The following is a 16,680-nucleotide window of genomic DNA, read 5'->3' as shown; positions in this document are numbered from 1 at the left end:
GGGCAGTTGTTGTTTCTGCCACTGCTCAGGGAGAGGAGTCCTTCCCCTGCTCCCATGGGGTCCCTCCCACGGGAGACAGTCCTTGATGGACCTCTCCAGCGTGAGTCCATCCCTCAGGCAGCAGTTTTTCCCAAACTGCTGTCCTGTGGCTCACTTCTTCACGGGGTGCAGTCCTTCACGAATGAGCTGTACCGATGTGGGTCCCACACAGGGGCCACAGGTCCTACTTGGGAAAAACCTGCTCCAACATGGGCTTCCCTCTCCACAGGCTGCAGGTCTCCAGCAGGACCCTGCTCCATCTTGGGCCTCCTACGGGGTCACAGCCTCCTTCATGCATCCACCTACTCCAGCATGGGCTTCTCCATGGGCTGCAGGTGGGTCTCTGCACCCTGATGGTCCTCCATGAGCTGCAGGGGCCTCAGCTCTGCTGCCTGAAGCACCTCCTCTCCCTCCTGCACTGACCTTGTTGTCTACCTTCGTGTTCCCATGTTCTCACTCCGCTCTTCCCTGGCTGGAATTCTTCTGCGCAATAACCTTCTGTTCTTAAATATGTTGTCAGAGGCATTACTATCACTCCTAATTAGCTCGTCCTTGGCTAGCAGCAGGAAGACCGTCCTGGAGCCGGCTGGCATTGGCTCCACCAGACAGGAGAAACTTCTAGCAGCTTCTAACAGAAGCCACCCCTGTAGCCCCCAAAACTCAGCCACAGAAACACACTACACCTGTTAACAGAAGAGGTCTTGATGCAGGGTGCAGGTGATGTTGTTCTGGGAGGCCCCACTACCTCAGAAGGACCGTCACCAACCTTCTCAGTTGTCTGGTCTTCTAGTTCCAGAGCCTCATACCTGTTATAGAAGGTGGCAGTCCTACCTGTCAAATTCTGAGAAGGAACCTTCCTCCTGGTACGTGCACTGACCAGCTTCCAGCCCTCATCTTTAATAGGCCCTTGACTAATAGTCCTTTGACTAATTACCCTGCAGGGTTCTGAGACCACCTGCTTCTTCACTGCAATGGAGCTTCAAGACTCCCAAGAGTCTTGAGACTGTAGCATCTCTGAAAATAATTGATCTCTGGGATCCTTGAGCATTTGACTCCTGTTTAAGTATTTCTTGTTGGGCAGTAGGAGATAGGTGTCTGTGTAGCTTTAGATTCTGAGCCTCATTTTTTTCTTAGGCATTATGTCAAAGATCTTTCATTGCACCTGTAAATGTATATCTGCTGGTAACCCTGGACAAGAATATCCTGCTTCTAATGAACAGATTTCAGCTATTCTGATCTAGTGTCCTGCACTGCACTGTTGGAGAACCGAGCTCCATTTTGTAATTGGCAGGAGGTGAGAGTATTGCAACAGTGAATGTTTTTGATCTCGAGAACAGGAGAGAAACATAAGTCTATTGAAAAGTAACCTCTAAGATTAATTCCATACAGCTTCATTTGGAAGGAAAAAGAAGAAATCTCAGAAACAGTGGAAGAAAATATGTAGGGGAAGTGAAAATAAGAGTGGTGGGAGAGCACAGCAACGATGAGAAGAGTGAAGCGTATCTGAGATATCCAGGGTCATATATAAATCAATATATAACTAGGCAAAACTTACATAATGCTCTTAAACTCATAAATATGACAATAGAAAGAATCGTAGTTGAGGAATATTATCCTGAGTGTGGATAGGTGGAAGTTTTTTGCTGGTCTTTAATAGAAACTAGTTTCAGCTGCAGTAGAACTATTCGCTAATACAGTGCCAATCAGAAGGACGTATCTGAGAGCTGTTAGTATGTCTTTGTAATAATAATTTCAAGGAAGAAATGGCTTTTCGTTGTTGTAAGTAAAATAGTTATTTTCATTACATTTATTATTTTATTTCTGAATTTGGATGGCTACTGCAGGAGCAGGTATGGTATGTAACATATGGCTGACTGATTGGCCTATCCCAGCTGCTTGCCCATCTCATACCAAGTTTGAGCGAAGAAATGGGCCTTGTGTGGTCTCCCAAAGCTCAGCAGATTGTGGATCAGTAAAGGGCTTCCTATCAGGCGGGAAGCAATCTGCACAGGATAACAATGAATGCCCTCCCAGAAACTCTCACCGAGGAACTGTAATTCATAGAACTCTGCCTGAATGTGTTTTATCATGCAGAAGGCAATTACATGGAGATAGTTTAAAACATGTGAGTATGCAAGGTAATTGTATTGGCTGATTGAAGAAATAAGAAAAGGCTAATTAGCAGAATTTGGTTTTTTTAACACTAGCCCTGAATGTTCTCCTGCCGAGGTCATTGCCCTCAAAGAGCTTTCTAGAACACATACGTGCACTTCCCACCTTACTACAAAAGTTGTCTACTTGGAAAGTTTGTGATTGTGTCTGCTCCTTCCTTTTGGAGCCCTAGATGTCTGGGGAAGGAAAATAAGCATGTCGTATGAAAACCCCCTGAAGTCTGTGCTTGATATTTTAACTTCCCTTTGCAAGGCAGCTGCTGCATCTGCACGTGTGGGAATCTGGTGAGCCATACAATCTTAGGCTGAGGATTTCTATTCACTAGGGATTAGCTGAACTGTTTTCCTAAATCAGTCACCAGATCTGGATTCCAAATTAACAAAGTGGTGCTGAGCAATAATGTAGACTCTAGGTAGCAGCTGTGCAAATTTATTCAATGAAAGCATTATAAAAGCAGGCTGTCTAACTGCCTTAGCTTTAGCGCAGTGAACTCTGAGACGAAGTGAACTTACTGAATTTATAACAAGTAAAAAGCTCAGGTTCATTCAGCTCCAAGGATGCTGAATGAAAAATGCTGGTCTTTGCACAATTACTCTAAACACAACTACTCACAACAAAAAGTTTAGAAGATGCAGAATGATTGTATACTAGGAAACATTGGTAGAAGAAACCTCAGAGATCATTTAACCTGTCCCTGTTCAGCAGGCCCTGATGACCTGCTATCCCTCTGTCTTTTCCTTGTCTAGCCTGGTCCTGAAGACATCCAGGGATTGGGATTTCACACATCCGTCATGCAATTTGTTGACAGTATTTTCTTGGTGTGTCTTCTAGTCATCTGTAAACTAAACCATGGCAGTCCTTTTGCTTTTTCTTCATAGGTGTAATTTTTTTTTGACCTCTGACAATTTTTCTCTCTCTTTTCTGAACTCTGTCCAATTTCTCTTTTTCTATATCTCAAATTAGACTCAGTATTCCAGCTATGACCTTGCCACAACTTAAGTCTCCTAAAGGCTGTCTTACTCTTCATGTACCCACTGTGGCATTTCCTTTTTTTGATTATAATTTTTTTTATTGCAGCAGCACAGTTGATTATATTCTGGCTGTGCTCCCCTAGCTCCTTCCTATGAGGATGCTGTCCTACCCATTCTTGCCTAGCCTGTATTTGTGCTGTGTTAAAGGGCAGGACTTTGCATATGTTCTTACAGACTATTTCTCCAACTTGTCAAGATAATCTCAATTTCAGTTCTATTTTCCAGTCAGCTAGCAATCTCTGTGAGATTATCTGCAGTAATGAATAAACTTATTTTATCTTCCCTCATTCAGGTTGTTAATGGAAATATTGAGAAGCCCCAAATTTCTCATGGATTCCTGAGGAATCCCACTCTATACATCCTTCCATTTCAATAACCAACCATTGACAAATGCTTCTAGTGAATGACTTCTCAGCCAGTTTGCACTTTTCCTATGCTAGTTTCCTGTAGACTGTTTCTCTGTCTTAGGTTGAAGAATAGTACATGTCAATGTAATACACAGGCAAGATATGACACCTCCTGCTTCTCCCATCTGTTATCCTGTTGCAGAAGGAAACTAGATTAGTACATCACCACCTAGTCTTATTCGGAAAACGCCATATATGCTTAGTCCAAGCCTTTATGAGGCCTGGAGCACCAAGTCCCAAACCGTGGCCTCAAGTGAAGGCTGGGCCTATGAGGAACTGCACCAACCTGAAATAAAACTGGAGGAGTGTGACTCACAGGCTGAAGTACATCTGCCAGGGTTAATGTGGTGTTACAGTCTCAGCAGCAGGACTGCTAGAGCAATGTGATGTGAGGCACTGTCCCAGAGCATTTTCCATCTGTCTTTTCTACAGATGAGTATGGTGTCTTGAGACAAGGGTGTTTGAGCCAAATGGCATTCAGATACTATTAGGAGCAAAAGAAAAACAGTTGGATCACTGGAGAACACCAAAGGAAAAATAACCAATAAAATATGACTTTTGTTCAGGTGTATAATGGAAATGCTCAGATGACCTGCAGAGGGATGGGTCACAGATTGAAGCCAGCGGTCTGAAACTTAGAGTCATTAACCTGATCATCCTTAGTAGGGCATGACAAGATGAAACAAATATTAGGGAAAACTTTATACACATTAGTGTAATTTATTTTTAGAAGTGTTCGGCTTGTACCATGTGACGTCACTCTTCTTTATGGTCAGTAGAGAGAAGTAGGTACTTTGAGTATATAATTCATCTAGTCTGTTTTAGAGAGGAGATGAACCCATAAATACCCACTTGTGTAGAGCGTGATCTGACAGGTCAGATGTAGACATCTGTATTTTATGTGTCTAATGTTAAATTATGCATTTTTTTGCTTTTATTCGTGTCATGTACATTGCAAATCACTTCTCTCAATTCTTGTGGAAAAAGGGCAATATCTCCACACTTGGAACACACCATTAATATAAATTTTAGGAAAGCTTGATACCAACAGGGCACTATTTAAATATACAATATCTAAATGCCTCAATTATAACATCAAATATAAGCATAAGCTTCTAGTCTGCTCAATAGATCACTTCTCTTATAGATGCCATAATTTCTCTAATTGCCTGGTTAAGAACTGCAGGTTTAGATGGAGCTGCTCCTGGCTGAAAAAGTCTTAAGGAAGAGAATGGCTTTATGGCTCACATTAAGGAGTTTCTGTTAAGAAACTACCACTGTCACTGAGCATAAAACACTCATCTGTGAGACATGCAAGTTAATCTCAATGGTTTTCTAATGCAGATTTACTAAATAGTGTTAAACACCTGTGCAGATACTTAGTCAGGGTGTAAATCCAATATTACAGTTCACTTCATTTGGTTGATCCAGATTAGTTTCTCAATGCGCCTTGTCTAGAATAATCCTGAGCATGTCTTTGACCTGATAACAGAGCTAAACTGTCTGTGCTACAGTATCTGTGGACCTGGGTGACAAGTGTCACTGATGGAGTTCCAAAAGACAGTGCCTGTCCCTGAGCCACTGGCTTCTACATTGCTACTTGAGGGATTATAGAAGCAAAAAAATGGCATTGGAATTTTATTGTAATCTGATAGATCTGATGACCTTGTTAATATATACCCTCACAATATTAAAATCTGGTAGCATGTTTATTACTCTTTTAAGCTTGGTATATAAAAGCCCAGCATGCTGAACAACAATTTTTACGGGAGTTTTGCCAAGGCACAGAGAAGCACCATTGTCTGTATCTACACTACAGCAGTATGCAGAACATGAGACACCATTTATGCTTGGCTTTCCCCCCAGAGTTCTGGGGGATGCAAATAAGAATATTTGTCTTGAAACTGAATTGGGCAATTCAATTAAATTCTAAAGCTTGGTAAAAACTCCTAAGATACAGATAACAGTAACATGATAATTCATTTCAGGAAGGAAGAAGCATAGGCAGGTCAAGCCACAAATATAAAAGAACACTTGGCTTTTAAGTGCTAATTGCCATGTTCATACTTCTCCTCCTCCCAAATGTCACTTTGCTGGACGGCTCTGTAGTAGTACTGTAGGATCTCACAGAAGTGGTGGGTACATGCTAGGTCCATCTAGAACAAATTACAAAGTATTTTTTCAACCCTGGGCACAAGGTCATTGAAATATAATACCACAAAATTGCCTTAACTCAGTGCAAATGATCTGCATGGTTTCTGAGAAGGTACAGAGTTTTAACGGTTGTGTTAGAAGATTATGAAGTTGCAATTTTCATGGTAATTCCCCAACCTATCTGTTTTGGAAAGGTCAAAGAATGAGGTCCTATTTCTGCGTTTGTGATAACATTATTCTACAGGGAAGTCACTGAAGAAAAAGAAAGTGATATTTATGTATGACAGAGTCCTCAGGGTTTTCTTTGGTGTCTTTGTTTCTGGGATTTTACAGGCAACTTAAAAAGACGCAAAAGTACTACATGAATTTGCATGCACAGTTTTGTATCCACCACATGATATATTTACTGTGCTATGCAACTGATGTGGCTGTAAATGGAAGTGTGATTTTTAGACATAAAATGATGAAATTGCTCACTTTGTATTTAAAGATTCAACAATAATGTAGTTATGCACTTTTTACAAATTTGCAAGGAGTACAACACCACTCATTGCCCCAGTAAATAGGAAACTAGTGACAGATGACATGGAGAAGTATGAGTTACTAATTTTATTTATTTTGGCTCAGTTTTCAATGTTATATCCCTTCTCACATCTCTCAAACCCCTGAACTGGAAGACAGTGAGTGGAGGAGAAAAGTCTCTCCCATGGCCGCCTCCGAAGAGTTACAGTCCACGCTCAATGTCCATGGGGAAACCAGCGATGAGTGGTGTCTCTGAAGGGTCCATACTGGGACCAATACTATTTAATATCTTCATCAAGGACAGATAGTGGGATTGAGTGCACCCTCAGCAAGTTTGCAGATGACACCAAGCTAATTGGTGCAGTTTATTTGCTGTAGGGAAAGGATGCCATCCATAAGGGACCTTAACAGGGTTGGGGACTGGCAACATGGGAACCTTGTGAAGTTCAACAAGACCAAGTGCAAGGTCCTGCACTGGAGTCGGGGCAATTACTGGTATCAATACAGGCTGGGAATGAATGAATTGAGAGCAGCCCTGTGGAGAAGGACTTTGGGGTACTTGTCGATGAAAAATTGGAATGAGCTGGCAATGTGCGCTTGCAGCCCAGAAATCCAGTTGTATCCTGAGGTAGATCAAAAGAAGCATAGCCAAGTTTGAGGGAGGTGATTCTGACCCTCTAGGCATTCCACCTGGAGTACTGCATTAAGTTCTGGACACCCCAGTACAAGACAAGACCTTTTAGAGGAGGTCCAGAGGAGGGGCACAAAAATGGTCAGAGGGATGGAACACCTCTCCTATGAGGGAAGACTGAGAGAGTTGGGTTGTTGAGTCTGGAGGAGAGAAGGCTCTGGAAGGACCTTATTGTGGCCTTTCAATATAGAAAGGGGACTTGTAAGGAAGACAGAATGACTGTAGTGGCAAGGAGAAGGAGGGATGGTTTTAAATTGACAGAGGGCAGGTTTAAATCGGACGTAAGGAAGAAATTTTTTATGAGGGTGGTGAGACACTGGCACAGGTTTCCCTGAGAAGCTGTGGATGCACTGTCACTGGAAGTCATGTTCGAGGTCATGTTATATGGGGCTTTGAGCAACCTGATCCAGTAAAAGAAGTCCCTGTCCATGACAGGGCAATTGTCTTTAAAGTTCCCTTCTGATCCAAACTGTTCTCTAATTCTATTATCTATTTTTAAAATGTGACTATTTAAAAGAGATTTTATTTTTGTCTTAAGAATAGGTCAATATTACTGGCTTGTGTTTTTTAGAAGAATGAGAAAAGTCTGGGTGTCCTAATTCTGGATATACTACACTGTTGTAGTAAAGGGCAAGTCTCTAAAGTGACTTGTTATCACAGAATTAGAGAAAACAGTACTAGAGCAGATGAGGTCATCTACTCCTTCTCTCTGATATGGCAGATTAAATAACCTCATGTTCTCCATAACAGATACTCGATAACCTGCTTTCTAAGACCTCCAAGGATGGAGATTGCAGAACCTCTCAAAGTGATTAACTCCAGTGTTTAATAATTTTAGAAAACTGTCCTTTTCGACATGTGCAATTTATGTGTACGAGTCTGATCTGCAATCCGAATCTCTTTTGCTGCAAGATAATCCCATTGCTACTTTTTCTGGATCTTGATTTGAAATGGCTTGAGAATAACTTAATTTTCTTGTCATCCAACCATTTTTGTAGCTTTACTTTTATTTTCCATCTTTCCTGATGCACGGTACCCAAAACTACATGCAATGTAACCTCTGCCAAACAGAATGAAGGATTCCTTCGTATGCCTTGTCAAGTCTACATTCCATTATATTATGGAATGATTTTTGGCTTTTTGGGGTTTTATTACCGATTAACACTGTTGGTTAATCTCCAGTTCAATTTTTTTTTTTCTCAGAACTGTTCCTGAGCTTATCATCCTTCATGTGCTACTCAAGTGTAGAGTTTTAATCTTGTCTCGGTACAATTGTCTCCTATTTTCAGACCGTTTCTGATTTTTTTTTTAAGATCATTTAATTCATCACTAAACTAGTCTGGAATATTCACCTCTCAGTCAGAGTTGTGGGACCTGGGAGAGATTTTAGATGCCTATCTTTCAGGTAATTGTAGATGTCCACATGTGAGTTGGGTGTCTAAATGCCCCACAATCATAGATCATAGAATCATTAAGGTTAGGAAAGACTTGTAAGATCATCAAGTCCAACCTTTGACCTAATACTACCATGCCCATTAAACCCTATCGTGAAGTGCCATGTCCACTGGAACAGTTCCAAGGATGATGACTCACCACTTCCCTGGGCAGCTTGTTCCAGTGCTTAACCACTCTTTCAGTGAAGAAATTTTTCCTGATATCCAACCTGAATCTCCCCTGAGTTAGTCAAACTAATCAATACAATCAATGAAGCTTAGAGGCAATTCACCTCACTTTTATTTACATGTCTACATTTAGTCAGCTCAACAGATCATTTATTATACCCTTCATCATTAATTAATATTAATTCAGTGCAAACATATCAAAGGAGGCCTTTAGGTCTAGTCTAGCTTGGAAGACAGTATGAAAATATGCCATTAATAAAGCTCTCTGAGAAAGACATTACAGCAATTTTGTAGCTTGTGCAGTAGGAACTGGAAGTAGGACCCCCAATTATTCTTTCTCATCTCCTTGTTCACATGGAACAGCTCTGCCTCTCACCTGCCTACTCTTATTTTTTAATTATGAAAATATTATGGAGAAATCTTGTTACAAAGCAAGATAAAGAGCTTATTTTAATTTGAATCTGTTAAATCACAAAATGTATACTTTCTCAACACAGGACTCTATCCAAGGGTGAAAAGCAGTCTCAAACTTTACAGTTACCTACCTTTTGTTTCCTTGGCAAAGTAGTAGATCTGTCCTAGTGTTTGCTTGGATATATTAATTGGGGATAGTTTGTTATTACTGTACTTCATAATTGCTATATTTTTTGTCAGCATAGGTGTTTTTCTGTTGGCAAATAAGTAAAATAATAATTAATAGATGTGCAATTTCTTTTAATGGTCAGCTTTATGAAATTCTCAGGCTTTGAGCCACCCATATGTGAAAGATGTATGACATGATGGACATAATCTGTGTTCTCCTCTTGAGAAATAGGCGAGACTCCTTCCAAATGTGCAGTTTGACATTCTTTGTGAATGTCCAGAGAAGACTTGGGAGTCAAAATTTTAGTGCTTGTGATGTGTAAGACTGATATAAATATCACCTCTTAGGTGCATCTGTGCCGTAAGGCACCAATGTTTTCCTCTTATGTTTATGGTGGGATTTTTCTAATCTAATTGTAGATGTCTGCAATATGGAAGTTTGTGTCTAAGCATGTCACCTTAGGTGACATTTCTGATTAATGGAGAGGAGTGGATAATCCTGGGGAATTATTCATCTTACCTGTTTTAGACACTTCCTTTGTGGTGAGAAGAATGACACGTTCAAAGTGCCTGTTTCTCTCCTCTAGTGTCCTGTTAATGAGAGGGCTGAGGCCACCCACTGTCATCAGCTACACCCAAGACCAGTGTTTCCAGAAGATCAGTACTGTAGCAGCAGTCAGCTGTCACCGAGGCCCACAGAGAAAGGGAGGACAGCTCTTGGCTGACCTTTCAGTCACCCTCATTGATACTAAACATGAAGAGGACACAAAACACTGAGCCTGACTGAACCAGTGCATTGCAACTGGCAGTGGAGTTTGAACTCCCAAAAGCAAAAGAATAACTAATTTTAGTTTTTGGTTTTTCAGTACCTTTTCAGTCACCGATAAAACTCTCAACTTCAAAGAACATAGTGTCCCAATATTTGGGACATTGTTACATCTCCATCTCCTCTTTGGCCTTGATGGTATTGATGTTCTCAGATGATATCTCTGGACTAGATTCACTCTAGAGGTGCAAACAAGCCCACATTTCTAGCGAGAAAGTGTTCTCCTTGTCTTGCAATTTGGCCACAGGAAGTATTTTTCATCATAGATTGTAGTGTAGAACTGCAATCCAGCCAATCCCTCTGGTGCCTTTGTTATCAGGAAAAAATGGTCTATCAAAGCCCATTTAGTGGAAACTTCAGCCAGACACTTATGAGTGCTGATTCTCTGTTATTTTCTCATTGTGTGGTTCCTAAGTTTCTAAAGGTCTTGACATACATTCTCTACCAATAAGAAAAAATCCCTCCTCATGAGATTTAAGTATGTTGCTTTTATCTTTAATGGAGCCATGTTTGAGTATCTGTTATCACGTTCACTAAATCATCTGTCAATGAAATCCACAGTTTTAGTAGCCATTACCTCAGCTCAGGGGTAAATGAAGTTCTAGCTTTTATGTCTAATCCTCCATATTATTTTCAGGTGGATAGGGTAACACGGAGGCCACATCTCAAGTTTATTCTAAAGGTGGTTTCAGATTACTCATTAATCAGTGTATCCACTTACCAATATTTTTTTCCCATGACCCAGTTCACCAGTGGAAGGATCAAAATGTTGATCCTTTGTGAGCGTACTGCCATATCTAGACAAAGCTCTTCTGCAAACCTGTGATGTTCTTTGGCCTCAAACAGCCTTTGTTGTTCAGGATCAAATCTGAGATGTAGCATCAACTTCAAACTCATTCAAAATGAGTTAACAGACTTTATCAGAGCCACATTTGATGCTGCCAGATTAGATCCACCAACCCATCCCAAGGCATATACTACTAGACCATAAGGTACTGCCACAGCATGTGCTGGTGGAGTTCCAGTAGCTGAGGGGTGTAGAGGCACCGTGAAGTCATTGATACTCACATTTAGGAAGCTCTACATCTGCTGGTAGCCCAAAGGTTTGAAGGATACCAGTTCTTCAGTCTTTGTTCCAATGAACAGCTTGCATTTGCTGGTGCAACTGCACTCCTATGAAACACCCAAAAAGAGTTTCACAGGTGCCAGAACTCGATGAAAGAAGAGAGGTTGCCTCCATCAAAGTTCTTTTATATGTTCTTTGTCTGTAGCTCCCACAACTGGTCATTCTGTTCTGGGGAAGGAAGGCTTGTTACGTGGACTGAGAGCCATTGAAGAACTGGGTGATGATCTGTTTACAGATGCTTGTGGGATGACAAGCAGAGGTGAGCAGGTGATGCACACACCTTGCTGGAACACATAACAACTTTAGAAACATTTAAATTTTTATGCAGAAAGCATCCTGAAATATCATAGCTTTACAAGGTTAGTGACCCTCTGTATTATTCCTTGTGTTCCTCCACTTTGTGTGAAACACCATGGTATATCTTTGCCAGGTATTCTCATTGTTATTATTATAAACAGCAAAGAACACATGGTTGCTAACACTATTACTATGATTTTTTTTTTCATAGGAATTAGACCTCATTAGAAATCAGAAGCAGGATTTGTTCTGTGTGCTGCTAAATTTTCTTTATTAAAACCAGTAACATATAGCAAGCTTACATGCCAACCCACAGAAATCCTTCAGAGTTGTTATTTTAAACCCGTATCAATGAACAGTTTATTCTGAAGCTTTTAAAATGTGTATGTATATGCATTATATACATATATACTATACATGCACATATACATACATTATATATACGTACTTCATATATATATATATATCTATCTGTAGTGACAAAACAAGTAGTTTAATATGTTTTATGGGTCCAGCCTGGTGTTCTGCATACATGAACTTGTGTGTGGTCAAGGAGGCTTGCATACTTTTGAACTCTAAGCTGGCCTAATAAAAGATATCATACTACAGTGCTTGCTTTGTCAATACTGTTTTGCTGGTTCAAAAGATTAATTTACAATTTTTAACATAAACCCCAAGAAAAATAAGTGTTTACTTACTGCAAGACGTTGATTCCGTGTTAATAACCCTGAAGGAGACTTGTACACAAGGTGCAGATTGTTTGATGTATATTCATGTTAGAGAATACGAAAATATGAAGTTATACCATCTTGAGGATTTTGTTTTTATAAGTAGGACTGGTTAAAAAAACCTTTAAGTAATCATACTGTGTATTTGATGGTGGAAATTAGTATGAATGTTTCTGGCACTGGAATGATGTGATGTGGTTATGCATTTCTGTTTTTACTGACTGCTCAAAATTGGCCTTTTACAGATACAGATTACCATGCTGATGGAAGGAATTTACAGCTTTGGCCCTGTTGTCTCAGTCTGTGTTACAGCATCTTTTTTTTGTACTTTATGTTACATATCCTCCCAACCGTATTTTTCTGACAGAAAAAGGAAATATCTGTGGACTGAGATCCTGAAAACATGTGAGCTTTATTATTTAATTGAATGAAATGAGTATTATTTCCTGTTTACCTTGATTTCCTTTGGGATGAAATCTTGCTCCTTTGAAATCAGCAGCAAACTTTCTGCTGAGTATGATAGGATGGAGAGTCCATGAGTGATCCCTTATGAGCTAGTGACATTGCATACTGGAAGCTCAGAAAAAATCACCTCCTTAATAATAATGATAGAAAGAATACTGTTAAAGAAAATGAGGATTTAGGACTGTCAAATAAAATCCAAGCTGAATACAAAAACTGTATGTATGTTGTGTTTAATATTGTTAGTTTTGGGGCCTCACAGCCCAGATAGGGCTGCAAGATCCGTTTGTGTTATGCAGGCTGTTACACTACATCCCTTACTTACCTCATCTTGTGGGCAAGGAGCTGCTTGCTCTGACTTCAAGGAAGTGCAGCTGTATTTGTGGAGTGCTCTTGTCCTTTGGCACTCCCTCCCCTGTATATTAATACAGTTTGAATGCACCAACATTTTCTCTGGAAACAAACTTCAAAATTTGTCTTTAATTCTGATGCAAAGCATATTTAGAATTTTTTATTTTCCTGGAGTTTAGTTCCAGAGGAAAACATACTTGACTGGTGCTCCCACCACCCAGCTGTGGTTTATAACAACAATAATTAACAGTAAGATACTGCAGCAGAAATGGGGAGCAGAGAAATGCAGTCCATCAGCTTCAGTGATGTGGTTCTGTTCACTTCTAAGGATTCCAAAGTGCTCAGCAAACAATATTACAGGCAGTATGGGCAGCTCTGGCCATGATGAAGGTCTCCTAGTACTTCCTGTTATAATATTTTGCTTTAGTTTTTTTTTCCAGGGCTTTGCCAATGTTAATGTATTTTGGCTAAAATTATTTTTATCTGATGTCGGTCTCTAGGTTTTTGAATCTTTGAATTGAAAAGTGATTGAACTATTTATAAGAAGAAGGCTAGATATTCTGCTTACATAAAAAAATAGTCTGACCTCTGTTTTTTTTGAGCAAAGACAAACATTTCTCTGCCTTTGGATCAGGTATGTGCCTTTTGCCATCCTCACAAAGCCTTTCGAGTTTGGTCAACTGTTTCAAGACATGGAAAAAACCACAGTTACCAAATATTCCATAGGGATTTACTAAAGCCTAACAGCAAATATTTCCAGAGATTTCATCTTCTCCGCCTTGCACAGCTCCTTCCCGTGATCAGACTTTCCATACACTGTCCTCACAGAATGACTGAGCAGTCACCAACTGGGTGCACCAGAGGCCAAAACAGAGGCAACCCCTGTAGTATTGCCCCTGGGTATTACTTTGAGCTACAGTGATGCTATGTGGTGGAACCAGGAGTAGGGAGCCTCTCCCTAAGATGCTGGAATGCATCTTAGGGCTCCCAAATTTTAGTTTGTGTGTTGTTGGCAAGCCTCCAGCATTGTTCCTCTTCGCCACTAGCCTGAATGCACATAGAGAGTTGGACAACCTCAACAAGGCCCTGTGCAACCACATCTAATGGTGAAATTAGTCCTGCATGATCTCCTGAGGTCCTTCCCAACCTGAGTAAGTCCATGGTTCTGTTCTTTACTGTCCATTTCCCTGTTAGTGTGTGTAGGCCTGAAGGCACCATCCCAGTTGATGGGTTTCTGTAGGTATGATGCACAAAATGAAAGTAGTCTGTATTAGTTTATTTTTAAAAACAAGTGTATTCACAACACCTCGTTAAGATATATTCAAGATGCATAGACAAGTATACTAAAATTAAGATTAGCAGAATGATCCCTGCAGCCTCAGTATTCTTCCAACACATATTTGCATTGGAACACTGACTTTAGTTTTGAAACTGCACTCTCTTTCTGTTTTCTCTCATCCATATATCTAACATGGATCTGTTCTGGAGATAAAGCAGCACTGAGGAGGATTGGTGGATGCTAACTGCAGTTGTTGAGAAGATGCAAGGTATTTTCTGAATGAAGCAGGGCATGGTAGAAAAAAAACAAGAGCTCCAGGTTTGGATAGTTGAAGTCTGCTCTGGAGAGCTGGACAGTATCCTTGCCTCTTCATTGAAATGTTCAGGCAGTATATGAGATTGTTTTTCAAACCTCAGCAGGCTTAATTAGATTCTGCAGTTCATTCATTTGCAGTGAAGTCAATTTGAGTTTTACATGTGGAAAATCTGTGAGATCAAAAATTATACCCAATGGACACATAGCACTATAGAAGAAAACGTCAGTTCTGGATGGTAGTATTTCTGACTTCTGTTAGACTCTCTCTCCCCACACACTTTTTCACTTTCTCAATTAGTTTTTCTTCCATTTTTATGTCAGTGGTTTTGAAAGGGTTCTTGGAAAAAAAAACTTTCTGCATATACTGTACATGTTTTCATTTACAGATCAGTGAAATGGATAGGCAGATAAATAAATAGATAGGGTTTTCTGAGCTTGTGAAATATGTCACATCATATAAAACACTCTTCTAAGTCTGTTTTGTCAAATGTATCAAATGATATTTTTGAAATTATATTTCTGGAATATGTTTTCAGCATTTCTTATTGCTGTTCTTGATATATACACCCATGTTTGACAGTCCCTTAATCTGCCTGACATAAACTGAATGAATAGCAGCATTTAAAAATATGGCTTCAGGGACTCCTTAGGAGGTTTCTTTGTAAGTGTACATTTACTAGTTCATCTGTAAATTTATTTTATGAGGTGTTTAAACCTCAAGAAAACTGAAAAGCATAATATTAAAGCCTGGTTTACATCTACTGAAGTCAACGGGAACTTTGCAATTGACTTTAATGGTAGCCTATGTCCTCTAATTATGAAAGTGGCAAGGATGATATACACAAAACCACAAGGAGAATTTTCTGTTTCATCATATCCTATTCTCTTTGCAGATGCATAAGAAAAGTACAATGTGGTTTGTTGTTGAATTAAACAATTCGGTGTCTGGACCTAATCCTGAACTCCATTGATACTTTAGGTTGTGTTTTCCTTCTCAAAAGATCACAGCCTGCTCATTCTTTCCATGGCTCATGAAGGTGACAAGGTAGGAAATCCAGCCAAATTTTCAAAAGGCTTTCAAAATTTATGCTTTTGGTTTTGGTCTTACATCTGCCCCATGGTATGAGTAATGGAAGAAGTTGATGAAGCAGTTTTCTTCCTAATTGTCTTGTTTTTTTGATGTCATCAATTTTGACAGCGTTCCTGGAAATGCGTGTAATATCTATAGCACATATGTACATGTTTTCCCTTAGGTTTGCTGAAGTGTAGTAGAAAGTTTCCATCATGCTATTGTAATCCCAGGCATCATTTTTGTATTGTGTTAGTGAAAGTGAGTGACAGTACACCACCACAACAAAAAAAGACTCCCAGAATTCAGCTTTTTTTTTCCTGTTAGTGTAACAAGCATGGCATTTTGAACAGGCTAGATCTGGAAACTAATTTGAAGTAGTAAATAATGCTAGACAAAAATTCCCACAAGTTTCTCGTTGAGTCTGCTTCAGATATTACTCATTTGGTGGCTGAAATACCGGTCTTGCTTCACACTTCTGATGCTTGTGAAAGATTTAAATATTTTGTTGGTAACTGGAGTTGATAGAGCTGCAGACAAGAGTTTGCCACAAGTTTTTGGTTGAGGCCATGCTCAGTTAGAAAATGCCACTTGTGTGGGGGTGGAAATGCTGTCCCTGAGGTGCATCAGCTTCACTGAAGCCTCAGAGGGAGCAGAGGCACTGCTGCCCTGCCCTCACTGCTCCCACCAGTCAGCCCTTGGGATTCTGCTGGGCTGATAAGATTGCTGGTGTGCTAATAAATAATGAAATAGATAAAGTCACCTCTTAAGATGGACAAAAGCTAGACCACCGAAGTTAGAAGTGAGTAAACTCTATTCCCTCCCGCCCCCAAGTCTCACCTACCCCAGCATAGCCAGCTCCCACCTTGTCCCTGCAGTGGGATAGCAGCTCTCTGGCTTCCTGGTGGAGGGTCAGACCTTTCTGATCTGCCACCCCAGGCCTACTGAGTCATCAGGCTGCTACCCCTTCAGGTTATCCTTCCCCCAGGCTTCATGGGAGACTGCTT

The 16,680-nt window shown here is 40.2% G+C and overlaps 1 long non-coding RNA gene across 8 annotated transcripts in view; it reads left to right on the top strand.

Annotated features, from left to right (window-relative positions):
* The window catches only part of LOC127467403 (uncharacterized), a 91,555-nt gene that overhangs the window by 61,363 nt on the left and 13,512 nt on the right, over window positions 1-16,680 (top strand). For 2 of the 8 annotated variants that reach the window (XR_007903092.1, XR_007903103.1), the window contains one exon: window positions 15,584-15,649. The exons of 5 other annotated variants lie outside the window; for them this stretch is intronic. This is a non-coding gene — a long non-coding RNA (uncharacterized LOC127467403). Of the gene's footprint in view, window positions 1-13,510; window positions 13,561-15,583; window positions 15,650-16,680 lie in introns of those variants that run through there. One more of the 8 variants, XR_007903101.1, reaches the window with a different exon arrangement.

This window comes from Manacus candei, unplaced genomic scaffold, assembly GCF_025592945.1.
Source record: "Manacus candei isolate 608988 ecotype Guabito, Panama unplaced genomic scaffold, ASM2559294v1 h1tg000014l, whole genome shotgun sequence".
In the NCBI taxonomy this organism is placed as follows: Eukaryota; Metazoa; Chordata; class Aves; order Passeriformes; family Pipridae; genus Manacus; species Manacus candei.
Note: the sequence above shows the minus strand (reverse complement) of the source record. Positions and strands in the feature narration are given on the sequence as shown.